Here is a 20,705-nt window from a genome sequence, read left to right as displayed (position 1 = left end):
ATGAAAACAGCTGTTGTGTGAAAGTGGATGTGACTGACCCCAGTGCTAACTGACCACACAGATGACACTGTGATTGTAGGAACATGAAGAACTGATCATCCCTCTTCCACCGCCTGTAGCGAACGTGATGTCACGAATCCTGCGAGAGCGGGCCGCTCTGTTCGGACGAACATGTTCAGGGAACGTGTGAACGCAGCCAGTGTTTTGACAGAGCTGCGTGAGGGCCCCCCGGTCCACGTCCTCCTCACGTTCTCCGATCACCTAGGGGGTCCTCACATCCTGTCCTCCTCCAGCGGAGAGAGGTGGGGAAGGCAGGAAGTGGGGCCTTGGGTGATCTGCGGAGACTGTGTGAGGACTTTGAGAAAGTGAGGGGTGGTTGGCCTGACCCAGGCTTTCCCAGGGAGAAGAGCAGAGCCTCAGGAACATCTCACGGGCTGGGGGAACTGGGGGCTTGTTTCCTTTTCACATGTTCTACATGCATCAAACGGGTTCTCTCTTGCGAAGTGTGACGGCGCCCAGCGTTTATTTTCTGCAAAACACACACGGTCATACGGAGGATGAAGGGCTACGGTGAAGCAAATATACAGGGCCAGTTTCCCAGACCCAGATAAAGCTTGAGCTTAAGCTACAAGGAACTCCTGTAGTGAAGGGACACGATATACATTATGTATGTTATATACACTATATAACTTATACATTGTGCATATATACCACTATATGCATTATACATACCACTATATACATTATACATACATGTTATATACACTATATAGATTATACATATATATATATATAGGATATACATAGTATATGCCACTATATATATCATGCATACATTATATACATTATTTAAGTTATACATTGTATACATTATATAGGTGTCATTGTATACATTATATATACACTATATACCACAATATACATGATATATATATATTAAATATACTATATAGGTTATACATTGTATATACATCATATACCACTATATACATTATGTACAAAAATATACTCTATATACATTGTACATACCAATATATGCATTATGAACACATTATATACCCTATATACATACACAATACATGGTAAATACACTATATACCACTTTATACATTATGTATATGTTAAATACACTATATAGGTTATACATGTATGTATATATATCATATACCACTATATGCATTATGAACACATTATATACCCTATATAGGTAATACATTGTATATACACTATGTACATGATATATATGTTAAATAAACTATATAGGTTATACATTGTATATACATCATATACCGCTATATACATTATGTACACGTTATATACTCTATATACATTGTACATACCACTATATGCATTTTGTACACATTGTATACACTATATATATTGTATATACATTATATATCACTATATATATTATAAAGGGGAGTCAGTAGATAGCTGCCGATTGTGCTTCATGACTTAAATAAGTCTATGGTTGGTTTAGGGTAGTGAGTAGGCTTCCTGTGGTATGGCATGGTACACTATATGTCAAATGTTTGTGGACAGCCCTTCTAATGAATGCAATGTGTTCAGCTACTTTAAGTTGCACCCATTGCTGACACAGATGTGCAAATGCACACACACACACACACACACACACACAGCTTGTCTAGTCCCTGTAGAGAAGTATTGCCAAGCCTTCTCAGGACAGTAGAGACAGTTACTTCAACAGAAGCAGGATAAACTCTTTATTAATACTTAATTTCATGAAGAAACAATGAACGAGCAAGTGTCCCAATACTTTTGTCTGTCACCTGTCAGTGGTACTAACGTTCTGGCTGTGGAGTTACAGAAGGCTGTGTAATGTGCAGAACTCGACTGGGTTAATGAATGGATGATCAGGGCGACTTTAGCAGGAGATGGGTCAAGTTGTTTACTCGGAGGGTTGTGCACGTGGACTCACTGTCGCGCTGAGCGGAGGGTGAAAGCCCATGGGGACCAGGCTAATGGCACTGTGCAAGAGGGTATGTGTGTGTGTTTAAAGGGGTGGGGGGAATGTACGTATTTAACTCCTTGTGGGACTCAGATTTCCCCAGTATGATGACAACATCAGTATTTTGTCATTATGGGGATATTTGGCTGCTCTCCAGATGATTTTTTTTTTTTTTTTGGAATCCGAAAAGTAAAATATTTTGGAAAAAAGCCAAAATATAACAGTTGGTTGTATTATAACATGGTTATAGTTGGGGTAGAAAGTTTGTGGACACCCCTCCTAATGAATGCATTCAGCTACTTTGCTTACATTGCTGACACAGATGTGCAAATGCACACACTTGTCTAGTTGGTTGAGTACTGCCAGTCAAATAAGACCCTGGATCTCTGGAAAAATTGTTTATTAAAGTTTAAACCTAATAATAAGAAAATGTAACCTGGCTAGCTTGATGCTAACACAGCTAGCTACCACAAATTCTTTGCTCTACTCTCTTAATAGGGATGCTTTTAACAAAATAACCCCTTTATCAGTTGCTAGGTTGTTGCTATGGGGTTGCTGACATGATATTTCTAGGCAGTTGCTGTACTATCCCAGGTGGTTACTATGGTGTCTAAGGTAACTGCTAACATGTTTGTTTGTTCTGTCCTAATTGGCTGCAGCGTCTAGCTAGAGTCAATCAGAAGAACAGGGCAGGTTTACAGTATCTATGGTTGCTATGGTGACTGCTGACATGTTACTAAGTGATTACTACAGTGAAACAATTTTCTTTACCATTTTTCTTTACCAAGTGGTTGCTGTGATATACACGTAATTGCTGTGTGATTGCTAGGTAGTGGCTGGGTGGGTACTATGAGGTTGCTATGTGGTTGCTGACATGATATCTCTAAGCAGTTGCTGTACTATCCAAGGTGGTTACTATGGTGTCATGGTCAGCTATGGTCAGCTATACAGTATCTATGGTTGCTATGGTGATGGCTAACATGTTGCTAAGTGGTTACTACAGTGAAACAGTTTTTTCTAAGTGGTTGCTGTGATATACCACGTGACTGCCATGTGAATGCTAGGTAGTTAGTTGCTAGGTGGTTGCTATGGGACTGCTGACATGATATTGCTAGACAGTTGCTATACTATCCCAGGTGGTTACTATGGTGTCATGGTCAGCTATACAGTATCTATGGTTGCTATGGTGATGGCTAACATGTTGCTAAGTGGTTACTACAGTGAAACAGTTTTTTCTAAGTGGTTGCTGTGATATACCACTTGACTGCCATGTGAATGCTAGGTAGTTAGTTGCTAGGTGGTTGCTATGGGGTTGCTGACATGAAATTATATATATAGACAGTTGCTATACTATCCCAGGTGGTTACTATGGTGTCTACAGTAACTGCTAACATGTTGCTAAGTGCTTACTATGGGGTTGCTAGATTGTTGGCATGATATTGCAGATAAGCAGTTGCTATACTATCCCAGGTGGTTACTATGGTGCGAGTCATACAGAAGAACAGGGCAGATCCCCATAAAGGTAGGAATACATGTTTACACATGTTTTATAAATACACACACACACACACACACACACACATATATATATATATATATATATATATATATATATGTATGTGTGTGTGTGTGTGTGCGTGTATATGTGTGTCCAGGAGGGCTTCTCTGTCCTCCCTCGCCCTCCCCCCACCCCCCCCCCTCCCACTCAGGTCAGCGGTAATGCGCCCGCGCTCTGTCCGATCGGTGGGGGGAGGAAAAATAAATAGTAGCTAAAAAACGCGTCTGGGATCTGAGGGAGGAATGCAGCGGGGCATGGGAATTGTACTCGCCCACGAGGACACTCTGGCCAGCCTTTAAACAGCACCTCAACGTCGTTAAGCCTTCTTCTCTACCCTGCGCACGCACACACACACACACTCACACACATACACACACACGCTATCACTTAGGCCATCGGTGGGCTTGAGAAAAAGTGTGTGGGCGCTGCTTCATTCATGACTGGGAGAGGAAGACGAGAAGGTTTGCTCTCTCTCTCTCTCTCTCTCTCTCTTTCTTGTGCTCTCTCTCATAAACACACACACACACATACACATACATATACACCCCATGTCCCCCTCTCTCCATCCCCGGGGATCTTCCCCAGCCCTGGAGACAGGAAGGCCTCGGCCAGCCGCTCCTGTGCTCAGGACGATTTATTTTAACCGTGGGAAGGACGAGAGAGGAGGGATGCAGGGTGTCGTTCGAGGGGGTTTAAAGCCATAGTTTGGCCAGAAATCAAACTGACACAGTTCTCCCCTCTCACCAAATGCAGAGCTGCTTCCCTGTGCAAGCTCAGGGCCCACAGGCTGGGACAGGCCCCAAATAAGGAGTGGAGTACACATGGAGAAATGCATTAATTGGACGTGTGAAAGTGTGAAAGTGTGTGTGTGTGTGTGTGTGTGTGTGTGAAGTTTTGAAAAATGCTGAACGCAGAGAGTATTTGACACAGAGTATTTGATTACTGATATGAACTACAGCCAACTACAGCGGTTCCCACTGCCGGACGGTTGCTAGGCTGTTGCTATGTGGTCACTTTGGTGACACTTGGGTTTTTGCTTGATGGTTGCTATGGTATACAATGTGCTTGGTATGGGGTTGCAAGGGAGTTTCTATGGTGTTGCTAGGCTGCTATAAGATTCCTAGGCAGTTGCAATAGTGTCCCAGGTGGTTGCTTTGGTGTTGCTAGGCAGTTGCTATAGTACCCCAGGTGGTTTATATGGTTATGAGTGCTAACTTGTTTCTAAGTGGTTACTAAAGTTTTTTGCTAAGCGGTTGCTGGGGTTACCATGTGATTACCAAGTAGCTGCTTGGTGGTTACTATGAGATTGAATTGCTAGGTAGCTGCTAGGTGGTTACTATGAGATTGAATTGCTAGGTAGCTGCTAGGTGGTTACTATGGGCAGGAGCGCTGCCAGGGTGTTACTAGTGTATTTGTATCACCAGCATATAATAATGCACAAATGTTTGCCACTTTATTAGTTCTTAAATTATTTATTATTAGTGTTAATTTATAAGTGTTATTAATTTATTAATAATTGCTACATGGAAACTATACATTTCCTCAAAAAGCAGTATACATGACTGAGTTTCCTAAGAGCCTCTTAGCACAAACATCATTGTTAAATGGTAAAGCAAGCATCACATTAAAAAAATCCCTCTCTCTGTCAGCTAATAGGCTATTTTACAAAAAGTCATTTGCATATAAATCAATCAAATCAATTTTATTTATTTATTTATTTTATTATTTTTTTTTTACATGAGGTATATTTATTCCAAATAAAACTTTTATGGTACAAACCACCCTGTCACACTAATATATATATATATATAATAATAAAAAAAACATTCTTACATTCTTTAACATTGTTTATTTGTTGCTTTTTCATGGTAAACAGGGTCTATCAAGTTCAATTTAACCACCCTGTCACGCAAAAAACATAAGGAAAAAACATTTATAGGAAGGTATTTACAGTATTAATGCAAATAAAATTATATTTCAATAGTTTGGAACTTGACCACATTGGAAATGGTGAGGATTTTAGGATAAGATACAACCCCGTCACATTATTGTGAATATGGCTCCCATGATAAGGATTTTATGCCTTATAAAATGCCTGAAAAAATGTTTTTTTTTAATTTTTTTTTATTACAAGATAAATACTGTTATATACATATTTAGTTGAATATTTTCATGAATGAATTAAAGATTCATGTTGTGGATATTTTAAGTGTCTGCTCTAAGGTGAAATGTACAGCACTTGTTTCATACAGTGTACAAAAGACTAATATTGTATTTATTTTATTTTATTTCAGTTTTTAGAATCCTGAACCCAGGGTTATTTAGGCATGCAGTTAGCAGAATGTTAATTGGCGGGAGGTTATTATCTTCCATTACATCGTTAGCAACATTAGCCTCGAAGTTCCAGTGCAAAACGGAAGGGCTGTGGTCAGGGAAAAAACGGGTAAATTCATTTTTCATCCAGACTGTCCCTTTAAGGATGACAAAGCCTCTGGTCCAGCAGGAGGTTTAAGCACAGAGAGCACATCTTTCCCACGAAGAGCGAGGGCCGGAAGGGGTCAGCTTCTCTTTGGTGCGGGAGTTGACGCTGGGATGGGGGGAGATGATGAGTTTGGGGGGGGGGAAGCTCACACAGGACACCCCCCCCCCCCCCCCCCCGCCCCCACACTATAAGGTCAAGAGTAGAGGGAGAAAGATAAGGACCTGCAGCTCATTAGTTTGGGGTAATGTTAACAGGACTGACAGTGGAAAGTAGAGGACAGGTCAACCCGTGTGGGGAAAAATGGAGCACAAAGGCCAAGCATAACAACTTCTGAGCTTCAGAACCACTGAACTTCTGAACATAGAAGTAGTGAATCCATACTTAAGATAATTGTACACAGCCTGTCCAAGGTTTGAGGACACCTAGTTTGTCAAATTGTGAGCAGGGTTTTTTTGCAGATTTGCAAAAACGTGACATATCATGTCAAAAGCTGTTTAGATCTTTTAAATTTCCTTATCTCAAACCAAAGGAACATCGGAGGAGGTTTTTACTTGGGAATAAGGCACTTGTGATGTCAGCACAGCAAAACTTTGGGCCAAAAGTTTTAAGGCTGGGATTTCTGCCACTGCTGGTAGACCTGTATGACCGTATGCTTCCATTGCCAATCATTAACTGTCTATGCTTTACAACCCATTTCCCACACATCCAACGAGACACTCTGCACACTGCACTGTACTATTCTCAAAGTCTGAGTTCCGACACACACCCCACAGGTATTTATAGCCTAATGATCCTCGTGCAGCACCAGTGGCAGAAGCCTGAAGTTACTACCCCATTAAACACGCAAGGTGACTAATTTTGTTTTGGTTCGGGGAGATTATTTGCCAATAAAATTTTAGCACCAGGTGTAGTTGTATATACATTGTTCCTGTTATTTTTTATAAATCAAAATGTATACTCTAAATCCTTTATAAGATTTTAGTTTAGCATTGTCCGTGATCTAAAAGTGGTCATAATTCATACTGTAAACACTCTTAATTTGTATTTTATTCAACTTTATTATTGTTGTTAATGTTATACTCCCCTTCGCATTTAGGCCTGGTCGGCATCCTATCCAAATCATCCTGCAAACCTCTTAATTACTAACCAAACAATATTGACTAGAATGCCAAAAGTGCTGCTATGCTTTCCGAAAAGTTACGACTGTTATTCCTAGAATCTGTTTTCACTGAATATACGATTTAAGGCCAAGTATATCCAGAGTCAACCACTGGACCAGCACCCCACAGAGCCAGCAATACAAACTGACATGCATGTGAGTGTGTGAATGAGGGTGAGAGAAGGTCAATGAACATTTTGTGAGGAACTCAACAGCTCAAATGAGTGAGCTGTCAAACTGAGGGATGGCTATTTATAACACGTCCGAGAGCGCGATAAAAGGGCCGTTACGAAGCCGAAACCTGAATTCGTACATTTCATAATCCCTACACTGTATCAAGATTCAGCGTGTGGCTATCTACTGCTTCCTCAGAGATGAAAAGGACAGACGTGGACGGCCGAGATAGGATCGTTAATTCCTCAGGCTGCGAATCGACTTTGCAATGTTTTTTAACGCCAGCCTGGGAGGAAAGAATGCCAAAAAAGAGAAAAGGCCCGTTCCCGCGCAGAGCAGCTAAACAAATTCCCTGATTATATGTAAACTAGAAGTTAATTAACAAATTCCTAATTGAGTACAAGGTACATAATTATCTTATAAGCAGCATAAACATTATTTCCACGCCGCTCTTCCTTCAGACGCCAGGCGCTGCTCGCTCCCATTTAAGAGGTTTTTGTCTGCAGGTTGGTTTAATTATGCAAATGAGGCCCCGTCTTTGCCCAACCTAGGCTTTGATGTTCCCTAATTGTTGAGATCATCAAAGACGGAATCGCCACTCCGCTGCGAATAAATTCAACTCTTTCTCATTTTCTTTCACTGCGTTAAAGGGGGCTGTGTGTTAATGAAGGTGGAAGTAATTAAAAATGGATGGGTCTCGGTGTGTTTAACTGGAATATTTGTTTCGAGTGCGGGCGCGAGTGCGGGCGCGATGGCGGCTCAAACACAGGCAGATCTGAGAGAGCTTAATCTTTCTCTTTTTTCTCTAACTGGTTCGTTTAGAGTTGGATGAAGTTGTGCAGAAAGTGATCAAAGTTAACCCTTTGCTTTAACAACAGATCTCATCTGAACGGAGTGGACGTCACTTGGGTCTTCATGGAGTTTTACAGTGCATCAAGCCTCTGAACTAGCCTCTTAATGAGAACAACCCAGGTAGGAGAACACTGATCTTCTCTGTGAACCCCAGACACTATATGCATGTGCTCAGATTAGATAAACTAGGTGCTGGATTGGAACTGTAAAAACTAATATGCTAATAGTTAGCAATATGCTAATAAGCCCTTGACCTAGAGGTTTGTTTTGAACAAAGCTGGATGCCCTAAAAATGCAATGTTCTCTAGAATATTAGACTGTGTTCATCTTGGAATAGTTAAACAATGAGATCTTAGTACCTGGAAGTGACAAGGCTGTAAAAACAGGCCAATTCCAAACCCCCAAAACTGTTACATCACAGTCTTGGCTTGATATCAACCCCTATACATTTACATACCTCCACAAATTACATAAATCCCACCCACTACGGAAAGTCATTCAAAGCTGAGCACAACAGCTACTGTTGTAGAATTTGGAAGTAAGGATAAAGAGGCTAAAAGCTAATGCTAAACCAACTAGAGGAGGCAAGCAACACTGGGTATCCACACAAGGAAGCCAGGAGACCACACTGTTGCATGCAGTGCATGGAAGTTGGGGGAATGGATACAAAGGCTAAAAGCTAAGCCCAAACCAACTAAACCAACTAGGTGCTAGGTGAACACGTGCTAGCCTAAAAGCTAACCCAGCTGATGGACTACAACCTTTTTGGCTAGCTAAACAGAACAGTGACACTATCCAGAAGGAATTGGGAATAATTACAAAAAACTCAGAACTTTCCATTTTTGCTTAAGAGCCCATCGTAAAAGGAAAATCAGCATTAGGTAAAATAACAGGGTGGTAAATAGGCTTGTAAAAATGTGTCTGAGCATTTTCACCACATACTGAAGTCACATGTTTGCTATTTATACATCAAACAACACCTTGAATTTTAGTATTTGGTATTAGTATTAAGTATTTTGCATAGTACCTCTAAGGCCAAGAGTATTCAGTGTAAACCCAATCAACCAGCAGGGGACCAGTGATGCCCACATAGCTTCTGCTGTGCATTTTCATACAGGGCATTAGCTTGATTCCACTGCTATAGAACAACACACTTGCCATTAAGATTTAGAGAGAGCGAGAGAGAGAGAGAGAGATAGAGAGAGAGAGGAAAAAGCCTCTTACACAAAAATGGAAATCCCTTCAGTGGGAGTGCTGGAGCAGCTGGGCTAAAAGGCTCAGGTAGGTCTATAGGCATAGGGCTCAGCACAGGACCCCCCAGTTTTCTAGCTTTTGTAATTGTTTCGTTTTAATATTTAACTTAAATCTATAATATATTGTGTGTATATTTGAGTTTTTACACAGACTATTAATAACTTACATTTCTTTTATAATGAAACTAACTAATATATGTCTCAATAATTTTCATTTTGCTTTAAATACTTTAGTGTCCATAAACTAATGACAGTTACTAAACAACTCCGGTCTACTGGCCCTAAATATCTAAAATTCTGACTTAATACTAAATACTATATTGAGTATATATTTATATATTTATGCAGTTTAACCATGTCAGATCGCAGAATGATTGGCAGTGGCATCACCATAGTGTAGATGATTTGCATATTGCAATATTTAACTTCACAAAAGCCTTTGACCTAAAGGTGCCAAAACATATTGTATTGGACCAAACTGGACGCCTTAATGAATTAAAGTTTCTTCAGAATATTGAAGTGTGGTTTTTTTTTGCTATAGTTGAATAATGAGAGTTCAGTACCTGGAAGTGACAAACCTCGAACCTCAAACAGAGCTCTAAAACAGGCCAATTACAAAACGCCAAAACTGTTACATCACAGTCTTGATATTCCCAAAATGACATAAACCCCACCTACTAGAGAAAGCCTTTCAAAGCTAAACGCAACAGCTACTGTTGGGGAATGTGGAAGTGAGGATAAAAAGCCTAAAAACTAACACTTTTTAATAATTCTCTTAAAAAAATTTTTTTGGGGGGGGGGGTATTATTATTATTATTATTATTATTATTATTATTATTATTGTTATTATTAGTTTTTAATAAAGTGGTGATACCTCATGACTGATTCATGTCATTACTGGATCTGACGGGTACAAAATGTTTTAAAATATAATAAAAAAATAATAATAACACTTTTGTTGTGCGCTAATCTCACAGCATAAAGTTAAAATTCCACCATAAAATTCTATTCAGTTCCATTCAGATGAGTCAAATTTAGTCCCGCCTCAACTTAAAACCAAATTCCAAAACCCCAAAACTGTTACATCACAGTCTTGACTTGTTATATATTTACATCCCCAAAAATGACATAAACCCCGCCCACTACAGAAAGCCTTTCACAGGGTAAACACAACAGCTACTGTTGGAGAATATGGAAATGAGGATAAGCGTTTCTTGTGCGCTAATCTCACAGCATGAGATGTAATTCCACCTTAAAATACCATTCAGTTTCATTCAGATGGACCAAATTTAGTCCCGCCCAACAAAAAAACAAGCTCCAAAACCCCAAAACTGTTTTGGAATTTTGTCTAAATTTAGAAGCTACAGAAAAAGTAGCACCATTTCTCCACAGAAAAGACGAACACACGATCATTTCAATCATTTCTGTCAATCCGATCTCTTCCCAAAGTGAATCAGCTGGATACCCTGGATACACTGTTTACCTCTGTTCTCCTCCAATACCAAAACACTGACAGTGTACACCACAGGAAAGTGCACCAATCCGTAAGCTCCCCTAAAAGCCTGCACTAAGTGTCCTATTAAATGAGGCCACTGGAAGATAGGAGGCACGGCTAAGTCCAAATAAATAGGGCTTTAATAAGGTGATGCATTAAGTGTGCATATTAAGTGCACTGTAATACGCTTCCCCTGTGGACGCTCGGATAAGCCGGGGACAGATGTGTCGGGGAGTTTACTATTGTTTCTCCTCTCAAAATATGATGGACAAAACAGGCTTTGGTTTTGGTGTGTGGGATTTACCATTAGACACTAATTTGACCTTGTGTTCTGAGGTCATCCACACAGTAGTGTCTGAGCAGCTACAAGGCGTTTTGACTGCAAACATGGACTATTTAAGCTTGCGGTAATGTGGCTTTGTTTATTATGGGTCTAATAATGATGGGTCTCCATAAAACGAGAACATGAATGTAAAAAGTATTAGGAGAACCTGCTTATTTGTTGTTTCTTGTGAAATCGAGTTGATCCTGCTTTTGTTGGACTTACTGTCTCTACTGTCCAGGGAAGAAGGCTTTCTACTAGATTCTGGAGCATCAAAAAAGGTCATAATGTTGAAAAGTAGGTCATTACTAGATAGGTTGGTGGGTAGAAAGGTCAGTACGTAGATAAGTAGGTGGGTTGTTAGGTAAAGAGGCATGTAGATGAGTCAGTTAGTAGAAAAGTAGGTCGGTTAGTACATAGGGTGATGGGATGGAAAGATAGGTAGATTGGTCAGTAGGCAGGTAGGTCAATAAGTAGAAAGGTCAGTAGGCAGAAAGGAAGTGAAAAAGTAGGTCAGTTGGTAAATAGGTTGGTGGGTAGAAAGGTTAGTAGGTAGAAAGGCAAGTAGGTAAGTCAATAAGTAGATTGGTGGGTAGATAGGTAGGTAGGTCAATAGGTAAGTCAGGTATGAAAGGTCAGTAGGTAAAAAGGAAGGTAGATAAGTCAGTAGGTAGAAAAGAAGGTTGTGGGGAGGTAGGTAGGTCAGTAAACAGGTAGGTCAATAGGTAGAAAGGATTCAAGGATTCAAGGATTCAAGGAGACTTTATTGTCATTCGCATCACATGTGGTACATGGGGTGGAACGAAATTGTGGTACCCAAGGACCCAGTTTTACCCAGACAGCAGTAAATAAATAAAATATACATAAATATATAAAAATATATGTAAAAATGAAAATAAAATACAGAGAGAAGTAAATGGAGAAGGTAGCAGCAGAGTGTATTTAAAGTGACTAGTGTCGTCAAAGTAGTTAGATAGTAGTTAGATAGTAGTTAGAAACATATAGTAGATCAATAGGTAAAAACGTCAGCAGGTAGGTTGGTGAAATAGGTAGGTAGTTCAGTAAGTATATAGGTAGGTGGGTAGGTATGTAGATAGGTGGTTGGTAGATGGGTCAGTAGGTAGACACGAAGGTTGTAGGGAGGTAGGTAGGTCAGTAAATAGGTAGGTCAACAGGTAGAAAGGAAAGTAGTTAGAAACATATAGTACGTCAGTAGGTAGAAACGTCAGTAGGTAGGTAAGTAAATAGGTAGGTAGGTTGGTAGATAGGTGGTTGGTAGATCAGTCAGCAGGTAGATGAGTAGGTAGGTCAATAGGTAGGAAGGTCAGTATGTAGAAAGGCAGGTAGATAAGCCAATACGTAACAAGGTAGGTCAGTTGGTAGATAAGTTGGTGGGTAGATAGATACGTAGGTCAGTAGGTAGGTCAATAGGTAAGTCAGATAAGAAAGCTCAGTAGGCAGAAAGGTAGCTAGATAGGTCAGTTGGTAGGTAGGTAGGCATGACAGGAAGGTAAGTAAGTAGGTGAAAAGTCAAAAGGTAGGTAGACATGATAGGTAGGTTAGTAGGTGAAAAGTTAGTAGGTAGGTAGGCATGACGGGTAGGTAGGTAAGTAGGTGAAACGTCAGAAGGTAGGTAGGCATGATAGGCCAGGTAGGCCATTAGGTAGACAGGTAGGTCAGACAGTAGAAAGCTTAGTAGGTAGGGTGGTAAGCAGGCATGATAGGTAGGTAGGAGAGTCAGTAGGAAGGTAAGTAGGCATGATGAGTAGGTAGGTCAGTAGGTAGACAGGTAAGTCAGTAATAGGTAGTTTAGTAAGTTTAACAGTGGGTAGATTCTGTTCACAACTGTATAAAGTACATTTACAGACCTCAGATGCTTTATTAAATGGTTGAGAATTGTTTTCGTGGCAACCCTCTAAAAGATGTCAAGATGAAACAGGCAGTAAATAAAACTTCTCAATGACCACATCACAAGTTACTGAGAACCCCCTTCTTCAGACCACTTTTGAAGCTGCTCTCCACTTGCAGTTTTTTAAGAGCATGGATCAGTAGTGACTGTATGACCTATTAGGCTTGTTTGCATTAATACACCAAATCCAGTCATTCAATCCTTTGTTAAGCCTATGTCAGCCTAAGACAGCTTTCTGAGACATCCAGTAATAATGACTAATGACACAACAACCCACAACTTAACTAGGAGCCTCTAAAAAGTAGATATAAATACATACAGCTCATCAGTTGTTGCTGCTATTACCTTCATTTAAAAGCCATAAAGCTTGCATATCATAATCTACAGATCTCATCTCCCTGTTCCAGCTGAGGAGCAGAATCATGAAGGCAAACCCAGCCCAAGCTCATGCCACTGAGTAAATGTTAATCTTCCCCACTTCGCCAGACTTGCTGGGTCTGGCTATGATCTCTTATTTCCTGGATTTGAGGGATCAGATAAGGATTGCGGGTCTCACTTAAGGTTCACTCTCTCCCATAAACTCCTGCGCTTTCTCATGTATGAAAGAAACATTACCTGTGTCACAACCCCAGAACTCTCCTTCACTCTCACACGCCGTGAGTAATGCGCTACAACGAGCAGACGGCGATAACGCATATTACATTTCTGTGATAACAGCAACCAAACATGCCTGTCTGAAACAAATGTCCAAGCTCTCATGCTCTTTCTTTTTAAAAAGGACGGGTTTCTCCTAGCGAGAGCATTTAGAAGTGATTGCGATGCTCCGGCAATACTGTCCTCACTTCATTTTGAAAGATAAGGCTGAGCATTAGGCTAGCAACGTGTTGTATGTAAACTTAACCAACTTCACATCTATCTGAGGTGTCAGCAATGCTTCCAATTTCATGTTCAACAAGAGAATTGAAGTTTTTTTCCCTTCCCAATTTTCCTCCCCAATGTAGAAATTTAGAAATGCCACTTACTCCAACCTGGCAACCAACCCCTGGCACCCATCACCAGCGATGCTCCCAAAACTAGGAGGGCCGAGACTAGCACATGCTTCCCAGCTCTGAAACATCAGCTAGCACCTAGTGAGGAGAAAGAAACCATCTACCCACCCAGAGAGAGCCCAGACAGTTATGCTCTCTCAGGCTCCGGCTGCTGATGGCAGCAATGCTCGCAATTTCATATTCAACAAGAGGATTGAAGTTTTTTCCACCCAATTTTCCTCCCCAATGTAGAAATTTAGAAGTGCCACTGACTCCAACCTGTCACCCACCCCTGGCACCCAGCACCAGCAATGCTCCCAAAACTAGGAGGGCCAAGACTAGCACATGCTTCCTCCAATACATGCTTCCCAGCTCTGAAACATCAGCTAGCAGCTTGTAATGTGGGTAGAGAGAACCATCTACCCACCCAGAGAGAGCCCAGGCAGTTATGCTCTCTCAGGCTCCGGCTGCTGATGGCAAGCTCTTGTTGCTGAATGCAATCAAACCCCTTACAGCAGTGCTCCTTCAAAATCTAGGAGAAAGCCTTCTTCCCTGGACAGTAGAGACAGTTACTCCAACTCCAAGAGATCAGCTCTTTTTAATACCCTTGATTTTTGAAGAAACAATGAACAGGTCCATAAAGCATAGCATTAGCATATACTAGCATACACTAGGGTGCACATCTTTTAAAGACCATATTTGATTTCAGACTTTTCAAGATGTTCCTCAGAGTGGGTACTGAAAAACTACAGAATGGGGTCAGCAATGAAGAGGCTGAAGACACTTGAGAGGATGCAGTAGTTTGATAGTAGTTTTATAGCTATGGCTAAAAACACCTACTACTGACCATGCTGGGAAACATAGTCAGAAGTCAGAAACTACTGGAATCCAGGCACGGAAACTTGGGAGCTCACTGAGTGCTAATGCTCTGAAAACAGGTGGGAAAAAAACAGGGCCACTGAAGTTTAGCGACATGCTAAGTTCAATTAAAAGGGAAATCGAGCAAAACCTAAATAAAGTAGTCTACTAACTGAGCCTGAAAACAGTGCAAAACACTTCTAAGACCATTCTCTTCACTTTGTGCTCTAAGATATGAGGCTTTACTCTCTAAACAGGTGAGATTTGAGGCTGAAGACTCTTGAAAGGATGCAGTAGTTTGATGTTTCCCAGTGCAGCTATAGCTATACCTACCAGCAGTAGCAGCTAAGGCTTAAAACACCCACTGACAGTGCTGGGAAATATGGTCAGATAATTGAAAGCAGTTTGTTCTGTATATTTCCCCCCTATTTTCATATTTAACGTTTTATAATATTTCAATAACTAATCTTAGTGAATATTGGCTCGTTCAAGCTAAATGCTGAAGTAAGAAGATATGTCCAGGAGGCCACTTGCAGGCCTAGGCCTCAAAAGGTTAATGCCTTGTCACGCCGCATGCAGAATCCGTGACAAAATCTCAACTGCCAGGCCGTATATAGCCAAAACTCTTCTGAAAATTACTAAGAAGAACGTGAAGACTTCCACAAGATTTTCCTGACTTTATATATCTGGCCAAATTGCCAAAGCCGAGGCCAGGGGTATCTCAGTCCAGCTTTTGGTAACCCTACAGACTTAAAGTCATTAATGGAGATCCAAATAATTCCCTTATTTGTTTTCCTTTAGAGCACTGCAAGCCACTGCGCTGTACACTTCAGGTCCCGTCCAGCTAAAAAAAGAAAGCTCTCTGGGTAGAGGTTTCAGGGGAGTCGGTCCCCCGGCGAGTCGTGACAGAATGCAGACAGTTGTGCTTTCATGTTTGTCTTGAGGTTGGATAATGATAAGGTTCCATTTGGCTGGAAGGACAGTGCGAGAGGCTTTTTTTCGCTGCTAAGGGCCAAGACGGTTCTTCTGGATTCCCAGCAGGCCGACAGGGCCTCTGACTCCTTGTCTTTTCGCTTCTATGCAAAAGAATGCCTTTGCCTATTTTTGGGTTTGGCCTGGTCTTTGCCATCTTAAGTTTAAAAAATCCAGACCTTTTGTCCAGTGCAGTCAACATCAACATACAGGGAAGAAAGTGGGATGTAACATTGCTTGTAGTAGTGGGCTATAGATCAGTTCATTTATAGGCGACAGGTAAGGGGGGAGGGGTTTTGGGTCAGTCACCCGGCTCCAAACTAAGGTATCGGGCCATTAGCCCTCAGGTCAAATGATCGGGTCATTTTGCTGAGGTAACTGTCTCTACTGTCCAGGGAAGAAGGCTTTCTACTATATTTTGGAGGAGCATCGCTGTGAGGATTCTTATTGCACTCCATTGGATGATCACCACCCCACCTCATCATCCCCATCTCCCCAACTCATCCCAAAAGCACTGGATGGAGCTCCACCATCCATCATTCCAGAGAACACAGTTAGTTCCACTGCTCCGCAGCCTAATGCTGGGGGGCTCTATACCCCTCTAGCCCACGCCTGGCATTAGGCAGCATGGTGCCAACACAGGAATTCAAAGCTTGTAATAGACTTGTATAGTTTTCATTGGAACTGTGTAGCATGCACAATATGGACAAAAGTATTGGGACACCCGCTCATTGATTTATTGTTACTTCAGAAAGCAAGGATATTAAAAATACATCCTCAACTCGCCACCCATCATTCCAGAGAACACAGTTAGATCCACTGCTTCACAGCTCAATGCTGGGGGGCTGTATGTCCTTCCAGCCCAAGCCTGGCATTACGCATGGTGGCAGAAGGTTCTACTGACAGAACCTTTCTACAGGGATCTATGTCAGCAATGGGAGCAAGTGTGCATGCACTAGAAGGGGTGTCCACAAACATTCAGACACATAGTGTGCTTTACCTCATCAGTTTAAATACTGTAATATGACGATTTTAACTAATCATTATCAACATGCATTTTTAGCTCCTAGAGGTCAGTAGGTCTTCAGAAGCTCAGAAGGCCCTGCAGGGTTTCCACTGACTAGCAGCTGACAGCATGACGGCCCTGTGTGCAAACATAGCTGGTACATCTGCAAATCCTTCACATGAGCAAAGGACAAGACAAGCAGAAGAGCAAAAGGGGCAGGCGCACATACTGTTCCGATTCCTGCCTGGCAATAGTCCCGGAGAATTCCTCAGGTCCTATGTCACCCCCGTGGAACCGAATGCTAATGTACCCCTCCCTGCTTCTCTTCTGTCCTGTCCCCACCGTCCTGTTCCCAGATATGTGAGTCAGCCTTTAGGGATCGCTTAAGGTGGGAGGGAAGGCACAGGAAATAGTCCTGATACACTCTGTTTGTGTGTACGGGGATGTGTGTGTGTGATAGCGATGGAGTGGAAGTGCTTACCTTGCCCTTTCTAATCGCTTGTTGAAATAACACGACAAAGCAATTGCCGGAGGCATCTTCCCTTAATGGATTCTTGTCACTCGCTCTGTTCACCAAACAGGAGAAGTATACTGAGAAGTGATGGGACCCCAAACATCTGACCACAAGCATTTATTTTGCCACAAAAATCTCACAACCTATAAACTGTTGGACGCATTTGACTACAGCGAACTGTTTTTCGCTTCTGCTCAGCCCTCGGAATCCAAGCAGTATTCCGGTCTGGTCATTCCACATCATCTAACCTAGGGCCTATCCGGTCATCCCGTGCTAGGGGTCATTTTTCCATGAGAATATTCAATTGAACAGCTGAGGAGTGCTTCATGTAACTGGAAATGGCAGTGACAGTGGGTGGTCCAGGGGTCGCAAGTTCGATTCCCTAGCCACACCGCTTTGCCATCAGCGGCCGGAGTCAGGGAGAGCACAATTGCCCATGCTCTCTCCGGGTGGGTAGATGGCGCACTCTCCCTTCATCACCCTTAAAGTGATGTTGGCCAACACAGACGTCTGTTAGCTAGGGAGATGGAGCTGGGGACCCAGCGCTTTCCTCTGAGCATGTCAGCTTCCCGCCAATGCAGCGGAGGAGTCGTGTGTAAAGTCCTTACCCTCCTCGTGTCCGGAGCATTGCTAGTGCTAGAGGCAGCTTCCGCAAACAACTGTATATTAATAGGAACAGGGTGGAGGTCAATTTGGGGGTCTGGGAGCTCGGAGCGAACTGTCTGTAGGATTCAAATCAAAACCCCTGCCGACTGCAAAAGGTCCATTGCCAGGTTGACCAGATTCTGGAGGGGTGGTGCGCTGTTCTACTGTGCAGCGATGTTCGTTTAGCTTGTTTACAATCCACACTTTTGATACCAGTTTCTCAGCCTCACATTACTCCTACTGCTTATGTTCCCACCAGCGAGAACTCCGACGTCTAGGAGTGAAACCAGCAATTGACCGGCTAGCTCAAGACAGGAACTTGACTCATGCTGATATGGAGCACCTTATCTGATCCAGAATGGCTCCTGGTCACAGTTTCGTTAGACTGTCTGCGCCACAGTCACAATCACAAACACTACTTACGAGCCTTAAGGTGTCTTAAGCATTGCGGGCGACTGTCCAGAAGGGAGAGCAGGCGCAGGCCTGTGACATGAAACAGCCTAATTGCTGGGGCCTTTCCTTTCTCAAGGGAGAATCGCAGATCTTTGCTTACATAGCACTCTGTGAAGTGGGGGTGGGGTGTGGGGGGGGGGTGCGCCTTTTAACTTGAACTCAGGGACGTGGAGGCATGTTTGGGAGCTGTGCTGGTTAACAGAGGCACAGAGGCCTGGCGTCCAGCATTTAAAAGGTAAAAGGGCCTTTTTTTTTCAAGTACACGGGGTCAGCAAACCAGCGTTTGTGTTTTCTCATCATATCCTGTTCAACAGCTGCATGAACTCTTTACTTCAGAGGCCCATGGGAGACACCGCAGGCAGACATCAAGCAAAAACAGCATGAACACACACACACACACACACACACACACAAATATCATATTTGTAAACATATTATCATTTTTTAAAAGTTACAATTAGCAACAATTAAATCCACTTTATGGACAAAAGTATTGGGACACTTGCTTATGCATTGTAACTTCTGATATCAAGGGTATTTAAAAAGAGTTGATCCTGCTTCTGTTGGAGTGACTGTCTCTACTGTCCAGGCAAGAAGGCTTTCTATCAGACTTTGGAGGAACACTTCTGTGAGGATTTGATTGTATTCAGCGACAAGAGTGTTAGCAGGCTCAGGATGTTGGATGATTACCACCCCACCCACCTTATCCCCGACTCCCCTACTCATCCCAAAAGTTTTGGATGGAGCATCATACATCATTCCAGAGAACACGGGTCCAATGCTCCACAGCTCAATGCAGAGGTGGGGGGTTATACCCTTTTAGCCTAGCATTAGGGGTAGTGCCAATAGGTTCATGGTACTTCTTCACTACAGGGACTTCAAGTAGCTGAAGTATGGTGGTGGCAGCATCGTATTGGGTTCTGAAAAGCTTATGTAGAATGAGGTCTCCAGTTTGAGCCTGAAGGACAGATGGATGGTGCGAAATACAAGCGTATACTGTAAGGCTTGGGAGAAACTTCTGAGAAACTGAGAAATTCCTCAGCAGGACAATGTACAAGGCCAGGGCAAGTGGATGAATGAGGAAAAGGGTGACCAGGTCAAAGTCCAGATCTCAGTCCCTTGCAGAATCTGTGGAACTGTTTGAAAACTGTAATCTGTAACACAGTCAACCTGTAGCAGAAGAAAGCCCAAATAGAAGCTGACCAAGTGCTAGTTTTATAGAGACTGAATATTTTGTTTGAGTTAAAGATCTGGAGATATATAGATTTGTAATTCACATAAATTTGACGATGGGTTGAATACTTGAATACTACCAACACTTGTTGGCACTCCTGACACATCAAATATGAAGATAAACCTTCAGAATTCACTTTATTGCTGCTATAAAGCTAAATTTTGCAACTTTGCACAGGTGTTACAGCTTAAACCAGTACCCAGGGACGAAAAGGCATCCCAAGCAGTCGAAACCTCACAGCAATGTTCCAATATCCAATGTAACCTTCCCAGAGGAGTAGCGACTGCTATTGCAGCAACAGACAAACACACTGCCTATTATCACCCTTGATTTCAGAAGCATAAGCTAGCATACGATCTTAGTCCCCCAGCTTGGAGCCATTTCATTAATGCTTTTGTTTACTATTATTATTGTTATTGTTATTATTATTGTTGTTGTTGTTGTTGTTGTTGAGATTTAATTTCAGATCATCCACCTCCACTTTAGTCCAAGCTTAGATGCAAACTGGCCTCGGACAGCAGAACCTCCTCCAACATCCCTGTGTTTCGAAAAAGACCGGTCATTAAAGTCCACATGGAGAACTGTTTAGCCAGCAAAGTGACTGACATGCAGAGCTGAGCTAGAAATCCATTCCTGGTGATGCAGCCCATAGGGAAGCTGTCACTGGGCTGAAAATTTGACTGTCACACCAGGCTCTGACCCCTGTCATGTGGAAGTCCATAGGGCTGATACTGTACTCGCAACCAGTCACTGCTGTCAAAAGCAAGAAAATGACATGGGGCAAAAATCAGTGAGGCAAAAACTGCACTCTGAAGCAAGGAA

The 20,705-nt window shown here is 42.2% G+C and overlaps 1 long non-coding RNA gene across 1 annotated transcript in view; it reads right to left on the bottom strand.

The window, feature by feature from the left end:
• Window positions 1–318: 318 nt before the first annotated feature.
• Window positions 319–20,705, bottom strand: part of LOC140560737 (uncharacterized) — a 29,226-nt gene continuing 8,839 nt past the window's right edge. The window contains exon 3 of the long non-coding RNA XR_011979993.1: window positions 319–529. This is a non-coding gene — a long non-coding RNA (uncharacterized lncRNA). The remainder of the gene's footprint in view (window positions 530–20,705) is intronic.

This window comes from Salminus brasiliensis, chromosome 8, assembly GCF_030463535.1.
Source record: "Salminus brasiliensis chromosome 8, fSalBra1.hap2, whole genome shotgun sequence".
Taxonomy (NCBI): domain Eukaryota; kingdom Metazoa; phylum Chordata; class Actinopteri; order Characiformes; family Bryconidae; genus Salminus; species Salminus brasiliensis.
Note: the sequence above shows the minus strand (reverse complement) of the source record. Positions and strands in the feature narration are given on the sequence as shown.